At 43.9% G+C, this 16,371-nt stretch overlaps 1 protein-coding gene across 42 annotated transcripts in view; it reads left to right on the top strand.

Moving 5' to 3' along the window:
- LOC117751967 (receptor-type tyrosine-protein phosphatase delta) overlaps positions 1 to 16,371 on the top strand; it is a 209,584-nt gene that overhangs the window by 21,619 nt on the left and 171,594 nt on the right. For all 42 annotated transcript variants that reach the window (XM_034569081.1, XM_034569066.1, XM_034569075.1 and 39 more), the window contains exon 4: positions 12,046 to 12,093. The gene's annotated coding sequence lies outside the window, so the exon portion shown is untranslated. The remainder of the gene's footprint in view (positions 1 to 12,045; positions 12,094 to 16,371) is intronic.

The raw sequence follows: 16,371 nt of genomic DNA, 5'->3' as shown, positions 1-16,371 counted from the left end.
AGAGAGAGTGGCGTGCACGCGTCCGCATCTGTGAGCGTGCACCCGAATGGAAGGAGAGAGAGAGAGAGAGAGAGAGAGAGAGAGAGTGCAACAATGGCGTGGAGAATTGTAGCCACCGCCAGATATTAACATTTTAACCTTGTACTTTTTCTGTTAAACAAAAATACATTAAGCTCCCGTGGATAGCAGACAGTGAATTGGGCTTTCATTGACTCTCAGTGAGCATGACAGGATGATCAGAGGTGAGCCCGTTTTGTGATAATGCGCTTCAATTACAGTAAAAAAAAAAATAAAAAAACACACGCGGGTTAAACCGAGATGATACACTGCCGAGCTTTGCGAACGGCAAAACGTTAACGCCGCCCCGCGATTTAAACGTTACGCGCTCAGCTGGAAAAAAAAAGCGAGAGCAGAGAAAAACAAGATAATCGAAAAAAGAAAAATAATATGGCCGACGTTGTACACGGCGAACCCGCTGACCTCCAAATTACACACAAGAGAGACTGTTGATTAGATAATTGACATTTCTCCACTCAGTGTGAGTAATCCCCATTAATGCTGCGACAAGTTGTAAGAGCTTTGTACGACACCACGGCCTCCTCTCCCCCCCCCCCCAAATTCTTTTTTTGTTGTCAGTGTAATTGCTCAACATATATTTAAGTGTCAACACTTTCCCCTTTTAGTCCGTCGGATGTATCTCGTGTTGTAACGGCTTATTTAGCCAAACCAGGCATGACACCAATTATACTGGAGGGAAATCAATTCAAACAAAAGCGCTCTGCCGGGACAAACAATACAATGATCAAAGTGACTGGATGTTTTTTTTGCCCGGCGACGAGCAGGCAAAATTAGTTGCGTGCTTTAAACTTAGTTTTAAACCCTGTCGAAATCCATATTTCTTCAAGCCATTAAGAGGATCCTCCGGCGTGACGTGAACGCGTGGACGCAAAGACGGACGGAGAAATAATCGAGATAAAGAAAAACAGCAACAAAGAACAAAAAAGATGAAACTATCGCAATCCCTTTCATTCGCAAAATTGTCTTTTCCACTTCATTCCGCAGAGTTCTATACCAAAGACGGGATTCAAGGATAATTGCTTTTTTTTTGCCCCACATTACTTGATATGTTTGCTGACATTTTATTTGAAAAGATGCAGATTATCGTCCGGAGGCCGAGCTCTAAGTTATTTTCATCAATTGTTTATTTTCTGGAAAATGGAATACGCTTGCAAAGAAAATGCCACGGTGGAAATCAAACGACATTAAAAAAAAAGCTTTCTTGTAACGTCATTCGTCCGATATTATTTCGAGTCCGTGCGCTACCATGAATTGGAATGAATGCATCGCAATGAAGGTTTTGCAAATAGGTGATTACTGGTGCAGCAATATCCCTCGACAGTAATTTTGTCCTTTTTTAAAATTCATGTACACATTCCGTCCACAATGTACATACAGATAATATGCAACTCTATATTAATTAATATGTTACCTCTGTCGTCAAACACCTCCTCCGCTGCGTTGCTATCTCGCCGTGGCCTCTGAGGCGTTTCATTCTCCATGTTGTCATTGTACATGTGAGTTTTTGAAGTTCAGAAGAAAACACAAAAAAACCTGCAGTGACTGACACAGTTTGCACGAAAGCACATTTCAATTACCGTGGTATCTCACTTGTGCTCCAATGGTGCAGCGCTCACTGAAATGTACAGTACCATGAAATATATTAAAACCATAATGAATATGCTAATTTGCCCTTTTTTTATATTCAGAATCCTACAATGGTTTTTATGTTCTAATGACAATAGCACCATTTTGTGTGAACTATAATAAGTGCGTGTAATTACTGATTATAATAATGTGTGCGTGTGTCATAATACAGTGTAGACGATTGGGCTGAACTCAGGTACAGATCTTCTCTGTTGTTATAACCAGAAAACAGTAAACTCATGAAGGTGCCACGTATAAAGAGTTAGAGGATGTAAGTGTGCAGTTCTTTTTTCAGGCTTCTTCCTCCCGCCTGTTGTCAGTCTTCATTCCGGCTTCCAGACGCGAGCCTGTCGAGGATAGATCCCTCATATGTCAGAACCACACAGACCATTTCCCGAGTCCGCTGTGACTGTCAGGCTCCGCGGACCATGAAAGCCGTGTATGTGATGCCCGAAATTACCTCATTGTCGAATGCCACAGACTCCCACAATGGTCGCCGGCCACCGCTATCGCTTCAAGAGACACTAAGAGATCTCACTGGGACTTTAAGGCCGTTCCTCTGCCAACAAATACAGAGGGAACTACTTCACGTTCTCGGGTGGAAGCGTAAAATAAATCCATTTTACAGTATGTGGGTAGAAATTGGTTGGAGCATGAATTATCAGGTTAATGGCATCCTGGACAGTCAGTAGGTTAAACTATCGATTTTGCAATAAAGGATGATGTGTTTTTGACACTTTAGGAGGCACAGCGGCCGCCACAAAACACAGAATCCAAAAGCATTGTAAATCTGGGGTGCGTTTTTTTTGGAAACGTGGTCTCCAAGCATCAGCCTTCTAATCAGTCTGCAGCCTTAACAAGACACGTCGGAAAGGCAGGAGTGGGGAAGAAACCCAACTCTCCCCGGTACAATTACAGAATTGCACCGCAGTCACTTAGCCCGCTAATACACGGTGTGATATTAATTACTGTTTGTAAACAATGCACTTTGCAGAGATTATTGCATGCACTCGGCGTCCTCCATTTGTGTTTGGGTAATTCTCACAAGTGATTAAGTGGTGAGGCTAGGACAGCTGTTCAAGATGAGTTCATTGGCATGTTTAATTAATTGCACTTGAGATAATTATTCAATCATTACTTTGATTAATTTTCGGCATCCCAGATAATGCATCAAACGTCTGCTTGGTGTCAATAGTTTTTGAAAGAGCGACTAGAGTAAAATTAACCATCTTTTTTTGAAAGCGTGATTTAGGGCTAAATTGCGCTTTGTGGGGAAAATAATGCCAATGTCAGCCGGAGCGTGATGGAAATTTATTATTATGACTTTACGGTTGATTTGAATAATGCTAATGCGCACTTAACAGTCCGAACACGAAGGGTGTCCAAACACTCGTCGGGGGCCGCGTTACTTCCTCCTGTCACTGCTCACTTCAGCAGTTGGGAGTCGATTCGGGCCGCATTATGTTTGAAACATGCTTATTCTTCACCCCCTCAGATATGCAGGGTAGTGGCAATATCCAACTGAAGGAAAGCCAGGCAAATCGTTTGTGAGAGATCTTGTCAAACAGATTAATTCCCACCCTGGGCCTCGGGGTTCTGGACCGTTTTTCTGTCATGCTGCTTTGCCAGGCTCCCTCTTGATAATACCCCAAAGATAAAATTAATTGTGCAGGGAGATGTGGGATGGGGAGTATCTAAAAAGGACCTTGAGCAACACATGAAGCCCTTTCCCCCCCACCCCCTCTCCGCTCCTCTGCATGTGAAAACACAGAAACAATCAAAGCGTCAGACGCATGTCACTTTGCACCAACGCTCACGAACTTTGCGTGGAAGTTTCTGGGAGTGAGAAGCTCTGATGGGAGATGCGAAGGGACAGAATCAACCCTCGTGAAATATCCTTGTCTGAGAATGTCGGCGCTCAAATTACCATCAGAGTGGAATCCCTCACGTTAGTAGTTTACAAAGAGGGCTGACATACTAATATTTGTCTACAACTGTCTCTGCGGGTTTAGAAACATGCTCCTCTCGTCTTCGACACTGACAATCACAGTTCGAATGGACAAAAAATATGTCAGATGTATGAAATCCGGCACTGAATCGTATAACAACAAGAATACAAATCTGCAGCTACGCTAGCCGCTCTGCAGGGCTGTGCTGAAGCTGTGCCTTGAGCAAAGTGGTAGTGTCAGAACGCTAAAATGTTCACAATGGTCATGGAGGGAGATTCGTTCCGTCAATAACTTAAATATTGGGCTAATATATATTGGTGCTCGATTAAAAGTCAGATTACCAACGTAATTACAATGCATCCAAACCGAATTTCATGAAAACGACAAGCCCTTAAAGGGATAGTTCAGCCAAAAATGAAAATTCACTCATAATGTTCTTACCACTACGCCGATGGAGGGGTGGGTGAAGTGTGTTCTGCTCAGGTGGTGTCATCCAAGTGTCCGTAAGCCCCGACATTCATATCCGATTCAAAATAACGTCATATGAAAGTCCAACACCGGAAGTAGCGATGCTAGCGTATGTGGCTCCCAGTTACTTCAATTTTATTGTATTTGGCTGCAACTCTGTTTACCCCTGAAACTCCAAAAGTGTTTTGTGGACTCAAACACGTCACCCACCCCTCCATCGGCATAGTGGTGAGTAGATAACGGGTGAATTTCATTGTTTGGTGAACTATTCCTTTAAACATCAACATCATGGTGGTGCTAGAGAAAAACCAAAGTCATGAGGAATCAACCTGCACCGCTTCAACATGGCTAATAACTATGCCTTTTGTTACTTGTGTCCATGTATCAGTGTAGCAGTCAGATGCAGTCACACTCTGAGTGAAGCAGACCTTTCCCACAACCCCCTGTCAACTCAAACAGCTCACAACATTGGCCCAAAAAGTGCTAATGCCTGCTGTGACGGTGTGAAAGCACACAATGTCTCCGTCTTTCATCACCACCGCCCAGTTAAAAGCCACCAAAAGACCAATTTAACCAAGAAATATCTCACGGAGAAAAGCAGGTAGACTGTGGCAGCCGTTCTTTTTTCCCCCCCCGCCAAATAGTCCCTCGGCACTTGAGCTGCCCCTGTCACCTCCTGTGGCAGATGGTGCAAATGAGCCTTTATGTGCTGCGGCTCGACAACGAGGATATGGCGCCAAAGCGCAATCACAAGAGATGCATGTTTGCACGGGTCGGAAGACGGAAATAACAGTGTTGCTTTTAGTGCTCACAGTCGAAACACATCAGCAGCTGCCTCGGACGTTTTGCGCTACTACGAGTGCTTAAGTCAGTGTTTTGTTGCTTTTCATTTGGGTTCTGCTATGACAGATGCACACTAGAGTGACTTGGCTGTTTTCCTTTTCTCGTAGCATATACTGAGGCTTGTGTTGTCAAGACTCATGGAGTCGTATGAATAAGACATGAGATCATTTGTGCGTTTGTAGCCACAAGAATTCACATTCAGTTCTCTGAGCGAGGATTCTCGGTGTATAGTCCAAGTGCGGTCCAAGAATGTGTCTGTGCTTACAGCAAATCAGTCCGTGCGAGGGATATTCGGTTTGGCAGTTTCCCTGGATATGCATTTAGATCTCGTTTTTTTCACACACATACTGGAAAGGTGCACAACCCCCACATAAACACACAGTCCCAGGGCAGCGCACATCCAACAGTGTGGGGGCTCGAGTAGTCGCCGCTGTCACGGTGTGACATCATCGGCTCGGCTGGCGGTGTCCTCCTTCGGAGCCGGAGAGACCTTTCATCAGAGCTCATCCTGTGATGCTGCTGCGTCACTCAAGGGGCCCAGACAGGCAGTGCAGCCAGGATGACAGCCCAGAAGTGAGAGCTCAAGGAGGCTAGGCAGGTAGAAACTATTGACAGGACACTGGGGAGCAATTATGAGTGAAGCCCAAGGGTTTGCACAAAGGAACCTCCGGCTTGTTTAAGTCTATTAAAAATAATACGGCTCAGGCCCCGGTTGAGGGATAACGACTCTTACTAGTTAACTCGTCACAAAATTAAGCTTGAAGCTCAATTGGTGAGAGATTCATCATAAGAACTCCACTGGGCCGTCGATCTGAAGAGTTCAGCTTAAAAGTAAATGAAACAATTTGGCTTTTTTCCGTCAGCACAATCTGGAGAGTCGCCGTCCGTGAATCAGTGAAACAGCAAATGCTGTAACATGATTAACAAGCCGACCTTTAGCCAGAATTTCCGATCCTCAGCATTCGTGTTTTCAGGCTATAATCCACAGGAAATAAATTCAACAGCCGCCGTAGACACCTCCGCACATCACTCCCCATAAAATACCTGCAGATGATCAAGGCAGACAGATAATGGCTTGGAAGGGAACTCGGCTTGCTGCCCCGTGACAGACATTTCCAATTAAAAAGGGTAAATAACTTGAGATTCATCTATTTCGCCCTGTCCCGAGATTTATCTGTCCATCGTGATTTAAATCCGTTCACCCCCTGAAATGTTAATATCACAGATTTTTGATATTCTAGGGGAAAGAAAAAAAAAAAGAAAAAAGTCATATAGTTCCAATATCCTCATATTCCTATTTAAATCTTCCTCCCCTGTCCGTGTTAGAGCTTTCATGAGGCAAGCCGAGCGTGGGAGACAGCCGGAGATATTAGTGCACCAGCATCATTAGAATAGTTGCCGTACTGTCGGTGTTGACTTTGTGCTTAAGCAGCACACCAGACAGGGACAGGATCGAACACTTACCCCTGAACCGCCCACTGTTTCATGTGGGGCTTGTGACTCTATGAACCGCTACTGTGCACTAAAAGTTTAGCTACGTTTCGCTACATTAATATAAAACATGCAATAGCCGTAAATGGATTAGACTTGTCTCATGGGTTAATGTGGGCATTTTAAAAGTCCAGCGACAGCAGCACAGACAGATATTTAAAACCAATCTTTAAAGGTTCAGTGTGTACGATTTAGGTGAAAGGGATCTATTGGCAGAAATGGAATATAAAATAATCCTAGTGATGTTTCATCTAAACTGTACAAATTGTTGTTTTCTTTACCTTAAAATTGGCCCTTTATATTCAAATACTTTATATTTATAATGGGAGCAGTTTTTTTACAGTAGCCCAGACTGGACAAACTAAAAAACCTTTTGAGTTGTTATAACAACTGAAGGCTTCCACAGGTTCTCTTTCATGTTTGGAAGGGGAGGGTGAGGTGAGAGGTATTCAGCTACAACAATCTACTTTACCACTAGATGTCACTAAATTCTACACACTGAACTTTCAAAAATATCCCCAAAAAACCATAATAATTGGACAACTGCAACGTTTGGGTCACACCGGGAGCGTGTGCTGCATGTGCTGCTATATGTGAGGTTTCTCTTTGCTCCAGGTGCTCGAATACAAACTCCACTAAGTGCCAGGACTCTTCGGTATGAGGTCGTGCATCTACAATAACAATAAAACCCCTAAAACCTTAAAAACAATCAAACAAAACAATGGATTCAGTCAACAGGAATGTGTAAGTGCTTTCACTTTGAAAAGAGAACAGAAGGTGTTGTGAATGTTTATGTTTGTGACATATTCGAAAGATAATGTCCGCTGCTACGTGTGGCGAGACCCCGACTCTCTCCGGCGCCCTCAGACGCCCTTGCTTACACGGGCAGTGTGGTCCAGGCGTTAACTCAGAGCAACCGTTACGCTTTGCATGAACAGTTTCATTCATGCTTCACAATCATTGGCTCACTCACAGCTGTGTGGATGTCAGCTCACTGGCGTCACCCGGTCATATTCATGTGGGTTTGCAGTGTGGGGTAGTTTTCTGCCACAGCTCCAATTGTTCTGCTGTTTTTGTAGTCGCTGATCCAACTAACATGTATCACCCATCCATTTCTATTAAGAGAAATAAGTGCTTTAGAATAATTCCTATTCTATTCCTATTCTCTGAGAGGCCCCTGAAAGAGCAGAGCCTCTGAACGTACAATTCTCTTGAAGCAGCTGATTCCTACAAAAAAATACAACAGCAGAGTCACAACACAGACTTGTACTTTCCCAAGTTTGCCAAAATGGCCGCATGCACGGGCCCCAACCATGACCCAGATCTGGCCCAGCTGGCTGCACAGACTAATGCCGCAGGTATGATGAATGAGCCGCCTTTGGCCCAGAGTTTGCCCGAGTGCTAATAACTGGAGCCGATGCCAAACCCCAAACGGCCCCTGCGTCTGCATCCCAGGAAATCCAGCAAATTTAGACCTTTGTTGTCAGAACACAACGGAGCGCGACAATACTCAGCTTCAATCAGGCCGACTTGGGCCGGCTACCTGGACTACTGTAGATTACGTTGCCTTTTTTCGATTAACTTCAGCCGACATTAACAGAACGCCACATCATGATAGTGGGGACCATCCATGGGGGGGGGGGGGAGTCTCCCTTTTTTGTAAATAAAGCGACACGATTCATTAATGTGATGAATGGCCGTGCGGTTCCCTGGGACCTCGGCATCGAGTCTCCCCCCCCCCCCCCCCCAGCCCCCTTCAGATGTCCCTCTCATGGGCCTTTCCGGGTGAAAGCCGAACATTTAAATGTGCGCCTCTAAGTGCTGAGGCAAGCAGGTCCCGCGGCCAAATAGTTGCTCTTTTCAGCTGTTGAAGCTCCCAAGGACCCATTTCACTGTTAACATCAAATCATTAAACTCACCCCATGCTCAGTCACTTAGAGCTACAGCGAGATAGACAGAAAAACACCGGGTGAAGTCAAAGAAGGGAGAAAAAGGTCACTGTCGGCCATTAAGGCTAAACAAGCAACATTATGTGGTTGGAAATAAATACAAAATTAAAAGTGACAGTTCGCCCTGGTCTTAATTCTGTCCAGTCAAACACGAAATGCAAATCACTGAGTGCAAATTTTTTTGTTCATAAAGGACGGGGATCAATACAATAGGATTTAGCTAATGTGTCACTGTCAAAAGCACAGGAGTTGAGATTATTCTGCTGTATTAAAAAAAAAATTAATTGCATCGTCAGTGGTGTCTGAAAATCCCCGACAGCATCGCACCTTGAACCTGCATGAATGCACACTCAGAAATACGATGACAATGAAACCAATTTATAAAAAAAACAACGGTTCCGAGAGGTTCTGCTCATTCTCCACCAGCGACACAGAAAAAAGGACGAAGTGTGTGTGTGTATACAACTTGTATATTAAAGCTATATACGATGGAGGCAAACTAGTTTTCAGGTGTTCAGCACCTTGTTCAGCCGTCGTATTTTTCCACGCCACCCTCCAGCTATTACGGTCTTCAGCTGTTTCTCTCAGTACGCCGAGTGCATTCGGTGTTCGGGGGATAACTCCTGCATCTGATGCACGCCACCTCAGGGCACTAAACAACTAACCGTCCACGATTGCCCCCCCCATCTCTTTGCGAGGCAACGACTTATGACTTCCTCTTGTGTGTAATTGGAAATGTTTATCACGGTGGGGGGTGCGGCAATTCCTAGAGGACTCACGTGTTTCTAATTACACAGTGAAAATATAGACTTCCTGTATCTACATGCATCCGCTTCTGTCTGTACTTTTTTTTTTTTTTTTATCACTCTGTCAGTGTCGGACTGCTCGTGTGTTATAACCGGACCCTTTTGATGATGAGCACATAGGTGGTCTGTCCTCGCTCCCATTGGGGGACTGGACGTGGTTTCTATGGGAACCAAAGTGCCTATATGAGCCAGTAAAACGAGGAAGCAGCTGCTGTGCTCACTGAATAAGCATTATGAAGCAAAATTAATTGAAATCTATTAAAACTAATTACGGAGTTGAGAGAGAGTGAGAGAGACTCTGAGCGATCAGTGAGTCAAAGAGTCAGACGCGGGGAGAAGAAAGAAGAGAGCACTTCTTTTTAAAAAAAGTGAGAAAACAATCAGTTGCAATTGTGTTTTTCAAAGTTAATACACGTCAGACATGTTTCTGCAGCTGGGGGTGGACGGGAGAAATCGCATTGCATGGCACAGTGCACTCTGGGGCTGTTTGACTTTCCCCACTTTCATTACTCTGAGCTCTGTAATCTTGATGTTTAAGGCAAGTAGAGAGAGATAGCAGGCGGAGGCCGTCGTGTTTCAACTCGTCTCAGCCTGGGTACAGTTTGAATTCACAGCTGCGCCGTGAGCCGCCGGATCGCTCAGATACAACACGCGCCGCTTCCAGGAAGATGACAGGAATCTCAAAAAAAACAACAGTTTGCCTCCTTTTGTATTCAGCGCGCGCGTCCACCGCCAATCGACTTCGAAATCAATCACCTAAATACATAAAGAGCAAATATCTCGTTTTGAAGGATTGTTTGCGGAATCTGCGTTTGCGTGAGCCGTTGTTTTTGAGTGGTCATTCAGAGAGTGATAATTACAAGGTTAAGAGGATTGGATTTGATGAACTGTCAGTTACAGTCGAGTCGACAAACACAGATTGACTCAAAGGTTATGTAAACTGCACCTGCACTTAATAATAAGGAGCATGTGGCACAGTGTGCGCTGCCTATTAATTAGTAACTCCAGTGAAACAGTGTCAGCTTGCCAGTCTACACACCGTTCAGCTTCCCACTGAGTCAACCTTCTGTAAGGACTTCTCTTTCTTTGCAAAAGTGCACGTCTGTTCTTCATTCAACCCCGTGTTTCTCTTCATCTGTCTGCGCATGAGTGCACGTGCCCTCGAGCGGATGGGCGGGGGGGAAGTCGCGAGCGTGCGTGCGTCCGCGTGCACGTGGCGCTGTGAAGTTCGAAGAAGAAAAAAAAAAGTTAATGCACAAGTCAGATGCCTCCCCTCAAAGCGCCGGTTGTTTTTGGCAGGCAGCCTCCTCACCCCCGCGTACATGGCTTGAATAGAGCACAAAGCAAATGTGTCCCTCCTTATGGCAGGTCAGGGTGCGAGAGCGGTCCAGATTCCTCTCGGAGTTTACAGGGGCCAAATCAAACACGGAATTTCAACACAGTGGCACATGAAGCTTCTGCCTCGAGGGGCCTGATTTGCTCGCTCTCTGGTGTTTTAACAATGAGGCGGCCCTCGCCAGTCCAAACTCAGGCAGTCGTGTGAGGCTGAGGCAGACACCGGTTCTCATCAGGCGCATGAAGTCGACCACAATATAAACTAAAACCCCCTTTTTTGTCAACTTAATGGTCGCTTAGTTTGCAATTAGACGTACATGTAATTAGACACGTGTCTGAAGTCGTGCTTTGCTTGTGTACATTTGTAAAGTTTTATTGCCACAGCAGTGAAACCCAAGCATTGGATGGTTAACTTTTCCATTATTAAATCAGCAGCTGCAGCTTTGCCTCTAAGCCAAAGAGTTGCTTCTTTATCAACACTTGTTCCCACAGGACTCGGGTTTTATCCTTTGATTAAAACTTTTTTTTAAATTTCACTAGTTCATGAAGAAACTCAAGGTCACTTGACGCATGTAATCAAAGGTAAACATCCTAATTTCAACCTGCGGCACGATGCCAATCCAGCCGTTCTACAATTTTCATATCAAAAGGTCAACGACACTCAACTTTTAGGTTGTTTCAGCAAAAAGCATTTTATGCAAACGTGTTAATTAATTTTCTTCCTTGTGGAAAATTTTATTTTCACTAACAAAATGGGAACCAATTCTTGAAAACATTGCTCTATAGCAATTAGCATTAAAATACTAGCATATACACATATGCACATACTTTCGCCAACGCTAATTTCCTATCTTGCAATGCTAAAGAAAGGATCCGCCCCCCCGAATCAAAACCACTTTAAAAGCTACTGGGTTCTTCTTTGGCCCATACCCCACCATTCTGCCAAGTTTCAAGAACATAGTTTCAGTAATTTTTTGCAGAATCCTGCTAACAGTCAGAAAAACGGCATAAGGACAAATATAGTAGGTATATTTATATATACATATCAAAAAATGGGCATGTGATTGGAATCAATGATTGAGGGATCATGACGAGATCTTTTTCTAGTTGTAGGAATAAATCGATCTGCAAACTATCACAGGAATTTCTGGCCACGGTGGAAGAATAATCATCTCACTTCCTAACGTCCTGACATCGCTTCAGTCCAGCTTCTCTTCAAACTGTATGAAATCAGACCCACACCTGCATACTGTGTTTCTGCTGCGACCTAAGTGCAGCCGCACACAGGCTGATCCTCTCAGCACCTTCGCAATCTGGGACACTACTCCCACTACTTACTTTTGCCAATTTGCTACTGGGAGCCCCTGAGTCCTTGTCTTCATTAAGGGAGTTCCTCATTGATCAATCACTGTCAGAGGAGCTGCTCTGTAATTGCACTGTGGCCTAATCATGACTGACGTCTCACCCCCCCCCCCCCCCCCCCCCCCTGCTCTGTCACAGGTCTCAGGGGAGAGAATGTTCCATGACTTTCACACCTTCGACCTCAAGGTAGGCCTCTCTAAGGATTCTACTTTTCTCTGTGGATTGTCTTTACAGGTCCGTGGTTTTGTGATGGGACATTATAAATCAAATCTAAAATACTGGTAGAGGGGATGAGGACAGAGAAAGGAAATGGACTATGTGAGAAAAAATATCTTGAATATTTAAATTGCCCCAATGCAGTAGAAAAAACTTGCAAAACATATAAAACAGGTACAATACATTAACAATGCATTACAGCGAGTATAAAACTAAACCACGGCGTGTGCGGTTGCTTCTATAACACACAAATTTCTTATATTGGCCTTGTTAAAGCTGCAATCCGTTGATATACACATGCAGTACATTTGCTTATTGTAAAAACTCCCTATGTTTTCCAGCTAATATCATAACACCACACACCAAAGTGCCAATATGTGTTATTCGCTACTTAAAATGCACAGTCCCTTGCAGCAAGCAGACACACACCAACATGCATTCAGGCTCATGTGCAGAAAAACATATTCACGGACAAGCGTCGTGAACCCTGCTCAAACAATCTCGCATCTACAACGCTCGTCTGTCGTGTTTTTCGCGGCACCGCTCACTCCAACTAATCCAGTTCACGTGTCAAGCTGATTACGTTCACCCCCCCCGATGTTTTTTGCGACGCCGCGGTGAATTGGATCATCTGCTCTCGTATCAAACAAAAGCATCGCGAGCTGTCGTCCTCACCTCGGAAAAGGTCACGTTCGACAACATGACACACACGAGGCCTTTTTGTCTGAGATACGTGAATCAGCGGCCTGCCTGCCTCTCTCCCTCTCTCTTTCTCTCTCTCTCTCTCTCTCTCTCTCTCTAGGAGACTGGATGTGATTGAGCTCAGACAGTCCCTCCTCTGATCTCACACTCCTTTACTCCACTTATTTCCTCTCCCGCAAAATAAATGAGAGGGGAAACAGTTTTGAAAAGCAGTGGCGATACTTCGATAATGCCAGCTAGCAAGCTATTGCATGCTCATAAGATTTAGATTTATTTTATATTGGATATAATCAATGTGATGCAGGTGATCTGCTGCAGAGCTGCACAAACACAACCTACAGTAGAAACCGCACAGTAAGATGTGATGCTTTATCAGAGACGTGTGCACTTCATTGATTTCCTTCTCTAATATTAAGGCTGTAGTGATTTCCAAACGGCTGTTCTCGGGATTTATGGCGACAGATGCCACAGGTGATATTGTTTCTGGTGCGCATCCACAGTAAAACAACCCCTGCTTGTTTTTAATCTTGCACAACAGTGGCAAATAGTCAGAAAGATGGCGAGTGAGTTTGCTGTCAGCTCTTTAATCTGTGGTGTCACAGCAACACACAGATCTTTTGGAGAACGAATTTGGAACAGATAGATTATGTGAAGAAAAGATCAAGAGCGATTTTTTACGCATTGAAATTGATATCTCTGCCATGATATTAAACCCACTGGGACTCAAAAGTTCACAAAACGTGATGTGATTTTTTCTTTTCTTTTTTTTTGTTAAAAACGATTTGCGAGCCCCGCATTTTTTTTTTTTTTTTTGTCAGTGAAGGAGGTTTCACGTCGGTGTGATATCGCAGATTAGTCTCAGTCCTCTTGTGATCTTTTTTAACAGCACGAGGTTATTCATGCTTTAAAAATAGTGATTGGACCGAACGCCTACTGGATCTGCATTAAGTGCTGTGTGCATGTGCTTCAAACACATTCTCCTTATTTAAAAAAAAAGAAACAAATTATTTAGATTTTTAAATTGTGGGCTAGTAGCTTATGCAGGGATTTGTCCGTTGTAGTGTACGTACACAACACGATCTGTCATCCCCGAGAAAAGGCGAATGGACACAATTGCAAATACCCCCCTCCCATTATGCTAATGCTTCATCCTGTGCCGTATTTCATGCAAATGCCTTTCATCGTATATTTTCAAATGTCATTTATATGACAGCTGTAGCACAAGCATCCATAATGTTTTGACTGGGGGGGGAGAAATTGCAACACGGATCTCAGTCACTGCAGATTCTGCCCACAGTCGGAATAAGAGAAGGTCAGGAAGGCTGAACTCTCCCTCCTACAGGACATGATTGTTTTATTTAACTTTGAAAAGATTAATGCTGCGGTGACAACACGTAAACAGGATCATATGAAATGTGCTTTTTCCCTGACAAAATAATGCAGGGGAATCATTGTATGCACTTTGATAGCTACAAATACATATATATGGGATTTGTTGATTGCACTTTTAGGTGATAACAATCATTGTAAAGAGGATTTCTTTGGTTTATATTCATTTTGTCCACCCAGTCACAGTTCTGTAACTTAAAGCGAGAAATGAAAATGTCGTATTCCCCCCTGTCAGTGATTGCGGGGACCTTGGCATTTACTGAGCCTGCTCTGTCATTGTCTGGAAAACTGTTCAGAACCATGTGCAAGGAGGAAAGTTTTAAATTTAAAATGTAATCAGCACAATCACCACAAGCAATCAGTTCCTCTTCATTTCACCTGATCGAGCCCCCCGCTAAAAAAAAAAAAAAAACCAGCCCGTTAAATAGAGCATCTTATCAGGGCCCGGGATTAAGTTCTGACTTTGATTAACATCTGTAGTCGGAGTTTAGAATGTCAGAGTTCACGTCTGGGGAAAATATCTTTTTTTTTTTTTGAAAAATGCTAAAAGCACCAAGGTGTCATTATCAAGCAAGACGTATATTTCGGAATCAAAAGAAATGTTGATTACATATTCACGTTATTATTATTATATGTGTGTGTAAATCTGATCCACAGATAGTAACACTTTGCACGAACGCAAGGGTTTTCAACGTCAGAGGAATAGTTGGACGTTATAATTTCTTTCTTTGTCAGGTGCCCCTTCATAAGCGCGTAGCTTTGTGGGAAGTGTTTTATTTTTCAGGATTCCCTTTTCGAGCTTGAGATGCAACTGTGAGACAGAAAAAAAAATCCAAGGCAAATTTGTAGTGGTGGCGTGACTACATTCAAATTCAATGGGATTTGACCCGGGCCAGCACCAAGGAGACACATTGTCAAACAGCCAGGGGAGAGTGAAGCAGCCGGCTTCCATCATTTCATCTAACTCTCAGCGAGAGAGCATTAGAGTGCTTTTCCTTTAAAAACCATAGACCGAGCTTCATGACTCACATGAAAACAAGAAATCAAAACAATGTGTTGTAGTGAGCAGCCTAACATGACTGGGGACAAATGGTTTAAGGACACCAACACACCGCGACACCAGCCACACAGGTGCTGCTGCCACCTGCACACCTGCCGCGACAGGATGGGGGGTGATGCAGAATCACACAGAACAGCGGAGGTGGTAGAAAGCATGAACCCAAGCACAGTGTTTTACTGTGGATGAGCTTTTTTTTTTTCTTTTCTTCTTGCTAGCAAACCTGCCATGAAATTAATTCTCCATTTACCAGAGACTTAAATTTGTTGCAATTTGTAATTTGAGACCATAAACTCGTTCCCATTGTTTGTCCGCGCCACTTCAACGGGACATGAATTTAATTGTGCATTTTCTGTCGGCTGCAGGAGTTCTGCCGCTTCTTAATGGCATTGTCTAATGAATGAATCGCAAAGTGCAAAAAATATTGCTTTTCCTATTTTTGCCGGGGTAATTGTTTTTCGATAAACACTGCTAATACAGCGTGGCAAGGCAATCAACAACTTTTAAGAAAAGACGTGATGAGTCAAATGTTCCAAAATGAACTCGTGAAAAGTCCTGCATTTGCAGTTAGTCAAAGTCCACAATGAAATCCACAACAGGCAGCGCTGACCGACCCAACAATGAACTTTTTTTGGGGGGAAATTCAATGTCACAACAGCTGAGCTCATTTGGGGAGGGGGGGGGGGGGGGGCGAAGCAAACCAAGCACACAGAGGCCACATCCAGACATAATAAACTGTCGCCCTGTTCACAGAGGCGTGGAGAGGTGACAACACCTCCGCAGTACATCCTCAGACACATCTGTGCCCATGCCCCTAAAAAAAAAAAAAGAAAAAAAAAAAGATGTTTCTCTCGCAAAGCAAATAGGTCAGCCATGAATACCTGGCTCTTTCCACCTGAGAGAATCCTTTAACACGCTTAATTAAAAGTGTAACTGTGTGGATTTTTCTTGGGGTTTGAATTTGGGGGAAGTGTTGTTCGGGGGGGGGGGGGGGGGGGGGGGGGCGAGCCACTCTCCCGATTTTTCATTTTTCCCCTTAAAATCTTAAAATTCTCGAAAAAGCAGCTTCATTCCCGAGCCGCACCGTAATGCCAACTTGG

This window comes from Hippoglossus hippoglossus, chromosome 18 (assembly GCF_009819705.1).
Source record: "Hippoglossus hippoglossus isolate fHipHip1 chromosome 18, fHipHip1.pri, whole genome shotgun sequence".
Taxonomy (NCBI): Eukaryota; Metazoa; Chordata; class Actinopteri; order Pleuronectiformes; family Pleuronectidae; genus Hippoglossus; species Hippoglossus hippoglossus.
Note: the sequence above shows the minus strand (reverse complement) of the source record. Positions and strands in the feature narration are given on the sequence as shown.